General features: G+C 45.1%; 1 protein-coding gene across 1 annotated transcript in view; it reads left to right on the top strand.

Annotated features, from left to right (window-relative positions):
- Window positions 1-5323, top strand: part of CDKAL1 (CDK5 regulatory subunit associated protein 1 like 1) — a 721376-nt gene extending 716053 nt beyond the window's left edge. Inside the window, exon 21 of the transcript XR_004313468.1 lies at window positions 5212-5323. The gene's annotated coding sequence lies outside the window, so the exon portion shown is untranslated. The remainder of the gene's footprint in view (window positions 1-5211) is intronic.
- Window positions 5324-6000: the final 677 nt, after the last annotated feature.

Consider the following 6000-nt stretch of genomic DNA (forward strand, 5'->3'; position numbering starts at 1 on the left):
ACTACACAGACCCTCTTAATCTCAGTGGTTCTTGTTGGGTTCTTAACAGATAACAATGAGTTTTAAGTATCTACCGCCTTCTTCATTCTGTGGGGAAACTGATTTGATGGGAACAACAGATTTGGAGTTCTAACCTGGGGCGATGTGGAGAATTTACAGAAAAAATAGATAACTTGGCACAGTAAACAGTATCTTTAGAGAATTTATCATTCCCTCTCCAGCAGAGGCTAGCAGAAGGGTTCTTTTGCAATATATCTTATTTTGTTAGAGACATAAATCTCAGTTGTAAAATCAGTTGAGGACTCTACTCTGCAACTTTATGAAACACGAGCTTGTGGGCTTAACAAAGTTTCCAGGTACTTGGAGCATCCTAGTCACTCCCCCATTCCCTCAGGAATATTTCATCAGAGGCTTGAGATGTGAGTTAATAGGGTCCGTGATCTCCATTCTGTTTTTCCTCTAAGCAGGTCTCCCAAGAGTTACTAATTTACGCATTCTATTTCAATAGAGACTTTCACACTAAAAATGTCAAATTATTACCCACAGAGTTTTTGTCACTTATTAGAGAAGTCTCAGTTCTCCTGTCCCCCTTCACCTGGGAAATTCTGAGGAGATGAGTTCCAGCTTCTCCACAGTCATCCTGCTGAAATTCAGTACTCTGGAAATTAGGTATGTCTGCATATCTCAACCTGCAGGCGAACATTACCTTTTTACCTTCCACTCCCCCTTCAATAAAGACAGGTTTCGTCCTGCTAGGTAGGAAACATTCGTTAAATGCGAACAGTCCAGTCTTTTTTTTTTTTTTTTCCTTCTGTTTTTGCCTTTTTATCAGCCATACAAATTCCCCAAATTGTTTGCTTTTCTGGTAAAAGGGAATTTACACAAATTGGACTATCTCATATGGTAATGAGTTCTTATTTTGTGGCAAGAGTCCAAAGGTCTTTACAGAGGGTCCCTTGTAGTGTGTGCTGGGCCTCAGCCAGTCTCTATGGAGGAAGAGCAGAGTGGGAGGACCCTTGGCGTCCCCAGAGACCTCTCCTTGGTTTCCTGCTCCAGTGGAACTGGCAACCCCAGGTCAAGGCATGGGTCCTACACAAGTCTACATTAGACCCTTGCCTTGAGCCCACTGTCTAATGGAGCCATGGATTTACAAGAAGTCTTCTCTGACCTTATAGGTCCAAAGAAAGTGGAAGGGCCATTACTGGGGTCAGGGAGGGAGGGGATTGGGGAGTTACTGTTTAATGGGCACTGAGTTTCAGTGTTACAAGATGAAGAGAGTTCTGGAGATGGATGGTGGTGATGGTCACACAGTATGAATATATCCAATACCATGGAACTTAAAATTGTTTAAGATGGTAAATTTTATGTTATATGTATTTCGCCACAATTTTTTTAAATGAAGAAAAAATAGTAAGTTCAGAGATACCACCCCACATTTAAAGGAAATAAGCAGTTCCTCGCAGCTTCAGAGCCTGGGCCAGGACAGCACTTGCACAGATGCCTCTCGTTCTCACCCCAGCCTCCCCAAAGGGCAGCTCTTGGCCTCCAGGCGTTGGTCAGTTTCGTAGCAGGAGTAATTGCCTGATTCCTCCTGGGGGACCCTCTGCACAGCTCACATTCGAGGCATGAAGAGCAGAGCCCCAGGGCGGCTCAGTGACTCCAAGGCCCCACTGCTTCTCCCTGGGCTTTGGTTGACTGGGTCAACCTGATTCCAGGTCTCCATCGACAGCACAATTGTGAAGGTGCTCTCTATCTTGGGGATATTTTATTTTAGATGATTTTTCACTGAGGGGGAAGGTGAGGTAAGGGCTCAGATGCTCTAAAAATTCAAGGACCCCCAACTCCAAAGATTTTGCCACACCCTGCCTTCTTCCTAATGAGCCTCTCCTTGCAAACATGCCAAGGGACAGAGTAGCTCTGATGTGAGCTGCAGATTCTCTCCTCCCACGGAGAAAGGCCTCCTGGAATGAGACCGTCCAGTCCTCTGCTCCGTACCTTTGCATGGTTTCCACTCTCGGTTAAGTGGGTGGTTAAAGTGGTCTCAGGGCTCTGCATGACCTGCCCCTTTGCCCCCTCTCGGACCTCACGCCTCCTCCCTCTTTCATATTCCACTCTAGCCCCAGTGGCCTCTTTACTGTCTCGCCAATGCGGAAGCATGCTCCTGCCTCAAGTCTTCATGCACACTGCCCTCGGCCTCTATCTGCAGAGCTCACTGTGGCCACCATTACATCGTCACTCAAAAGCCACCTTCTCAGCCGACACCTTTCCTGACCACCCTATCTAAAGCTGCACATACAATTTCCTACACTCCTCCCATCCTCCTCCTCTGCTTTATTTTTATCCTTAGCTCTCAGGACTGTCTAAGGTACTATGTAGTTGGAAAATATAGATAATTATTATCTGTCTGCTTTTTAAAGCATAAGCCCCAAGATGGTGGGTCTTCCATCCTTTTTGTTTGTTCCTGTATCTCGGGCACCTAGAATAGTGCATGGTGTGTGTTAGGTGCTCAGTGAACATTTGTTGAATGAATGTGAATGCATGAATGAGGAATAGACTGAGGGCGAGCCAAGGGCCTTTTACTACCTTTCCTGGCTGTCCTTGGCCAAAGACATCCAGCTCTTCCTTTCCCAAGGGCTACACAGTTCTCAATGATGGCACCTCTACAGTTGATTAGAGGTGCTCCACCGACTCTGGTTGTGCCCCTAAAATCTGATGGAACCCCCCCTTCATTGGTCATTGACCTGGTGGGGGCTGCAATAGTGGAGGTGGCTTTTCGTCTGCATAAACTGAGTATCTCAAGCCTCACCCTTGTGTGGATACAAATGAGATTATATTTACATTGAATGATAAATCCTAAGAGCTCTCAGCGCCCATCCCCTGTAACTGCAGGACCTTGGCACATCTCCCTCTATGAACCTCTGTTCACATTCCTCCACTCCAACTTGGCCAAGGCACCTGCCCACCATCTCTGCTCCTCATGACGCCTACCACCTGAACCTCTGGGGAGTCTCCTCCCCTCAGCCCTGGAGCCGCTTTGTGGGCTCTGGAGGAGTGAGGGGAGAGGGGAAGCAGTTCTGCTTCTGCTTGGACCTCGGCGACCACAGCTGCTTTGGGGTCGGAGCCTGCAAGTAACAATCCCAGGGTCTGTGGGCAAACCCCCCGGCTGGTTGGGTGGCGGGGGTGTAGAACACGTGTTCCCCTTTCTTCTGCTCCTTCCAGGTCGTCATGTAAAACAGCACCCCTCAAATCCTGCACCCAACACAGATGTCTCTGTGCAAACGCACTCTAGGGGCTGGGCATTGGGAGTCATCACCCATGGGCCGGAAGTCTCCCGTCTCCGACCTAACAGCACCCCTTGTAACTCATCCTCTAACCCTACCTAGAGGGTCCCTTAGTGTGCCAGTCCACTCTGTTTCTGACTCGTAAGTTCACGCACTGTGGCTCCAGAGGCAATTCTTACTCTCCCCTGCTGGGAACGCAATCCCACTTCTCTGAAGGGTTTCTGGGGAAACCTGCTGCAGATTTCTGTGCACAAAGTCACATCTTTCTGTCTTTATGTATAAACTCACTGAATGAAGCACAAACCAGCACACCCCTAATGGATTTAGGGCCACTTGCCCTGAATTCAAAAATCAGTATCCTTGTACATCATAACTAAGTTTCCTGGCAGAGAAAAAAAAATACCATTCTGAAGTCATCCTCCCATGACCTCTTCTTCCCTTACTTTTAAGATCCAATCTTATGCCCTTTTCTAAGTGGTGTTGGGAAAGCTGGACAGCCACATGTAAATCAATGAAGTTAGAACACTCCCTCACACCATACACAAAAATAAACTCACAATGGTTTAAAGACTTAAAACCTAAGACCGGACATCATAAATCTCCTAGGAGAGAACATAAGCAAAACATTCTTGGATATAAATAAAAGCAGTGTTTTCCTAGGTCAGTCTACCAAAACAAAAGAAATAAAAGCAGAAATAAACAAATGAGACCTAATGCACAGCAAAGGAAACCATAAACAAAATGAAAAGACAACCTACAGACTGGGAGAAAATATCTGCAAACGATACAACTGACAAGGGCCTGACTTCCAGAATATACAAACAGCTCATACAACTCAATAACAAAGGCCCGATCAACCCAATCCAAAAATGGGCAGAAGACCTAAACAAGCAATTCTCCAATGAAGACATACAGATGGCCCAGAGGCACATGAAAAGATGCTCAACTTTGCTAATTATCAGAGAAATGCAAGTCAAAACTACAAGGTATCACCTCACACTGGTCAGAATGGCCATCATTAAAAAGTCCACAAACAGTAAATGCTGGAGAGGATGTGGAGAAAAGGGAACCCTCCTACACTGTTGGTGGGAATGTAATTCGGTGCAGCCACTGTGGAAAACAGTGTAAGATTACTTAAAAAACTGAAAATAGACTTACCCTATGATCTAGCAGTTCTACTCCTGGGCACATATCTGGAGAAAACTCTAATGGAAGATACATGCACCCCAATGTTCACAGCAGCACTATTTATAGTAGCCAAGACATGGAAGCAACCTGAATGTCCACTGACAAATGTATAAAGAAGTTGTGATATGAACACGCACCCCCCGACACAAACAATGGCCATAAAAAGACTGAGATAATGCCATTTGCAGCAACTTAGAGATTATCTTAGTGAAGGAAGTCAGAGAAAGGCAAATATCTTATGATATCACTTATATGTCGAATCTAAAGAATGATACAAATGAACTTATTTACAAAACAGAAAAAGAATCACAGATACAGAAAACAAACTTATGGTTACCAAAGGGGAAGAGGATGGAGGGATAATTTAGGAGTTTGGAATTAGCAGATACAAACTACTATATCCAAAGCAGATTAACAAGGACCTGGGAACCGCATTCAATAGCTTGTAATAACTTTTAATGAAAAAGAATATATATATATATATGCACATAACTGAATCACTATGCTGTACACCAGAAAGTAACAACACTGTAAATCAACTATACTTCAATTTTTAAAAAATTCTGTCCTTTTCCTATCTCTTCCATGCACTTTGTCCCCCTCCCTTCCCCTACACAAAGCCTTGGTCAATTTGTGGCACTGTATAGGTCTTAGGATTGAAAAACATGGATTTTAAACAAACTAAGGTACATCCTTCAAAAGGGAATATGCTTTTCAGCATCTTTAAATGATTTGGTTGCAGCTAAAAGACACCTGAGATGGTGGCAGTGGAACGAGGAGGTATGACTGTCTGAAGTGACCGGTGTCCGGTGCCCACCTTGGAATCAGGAAGGCCAGTCGCCCAGCAGTTACATGTCGTCGGCAGTGAGCTCCACACAGCAGCTCCCCTGAGCTTTTGAGGTCTTGAGGCGGCTCCTGGGCCCCACCCCTCTGTCTGGTGTCACCGTTGTCTGCCGCGTCCCCTGTTCCTTTGCACACTTACCCTACCTTGCTATAGCTTTAGGGCAAACAGAAGTTTGCTGAAGCTCCCAACATGTGCTTCTCTTTTTAAATGGCTCAAAGCTGAGAAAACATTGAAGATCAACGTTCCCAGAGGAGAAGAAAGTATGTAGGGCCTATCACTTCAGGAACAGTGAAACTGCACTTCCACCCAGAATTGTACATTAGCCTTTTCCAAAAGCTGTTTTCAAACACCCTGGCTGGTTCTCACAGAGCAACAAGACAGTCGGGCCAAGTGGGACGGTGGACCGATTCTAAATCTCTCACGCAGGAACCTGCTGGCCTCAGGCCAGCTGCAGGTGAAGCTTTTTGCAAGGTAGTGGCCTGGTTGGCTGTGTTTCAGGCTCAGTTCAAAGTCCACAGTTTTTATAAACAAATGTTTCTTGCGCAAAGGGTGTTTTAAGGTTGCTGTTTTGAGAGTCTGTTTTTCCAGAAAATGTGAACTGTTTTTATTATCAAATGTCTTTTAGCCTTGTGACCTGAAACAAAGTATCACCAAGGTTTGAATGTCATCAACTTAAAAACAAAACAA

The sequence above is a fragment of the Camelus ferus genome, chromosome 20, assembly GCF_009834535.1.
Source record: "Camelus ferus isolate YT-003-E chromosome 20, BCGSAC_Cfer_1.0, whole genome shotgun sequence".
Taxonomy (NCBI): Eukaryota; Metazoa; Chordata; class Mammalia; order Artiodactyla; family Camelidae; genus Camelus; species Camelus ferus.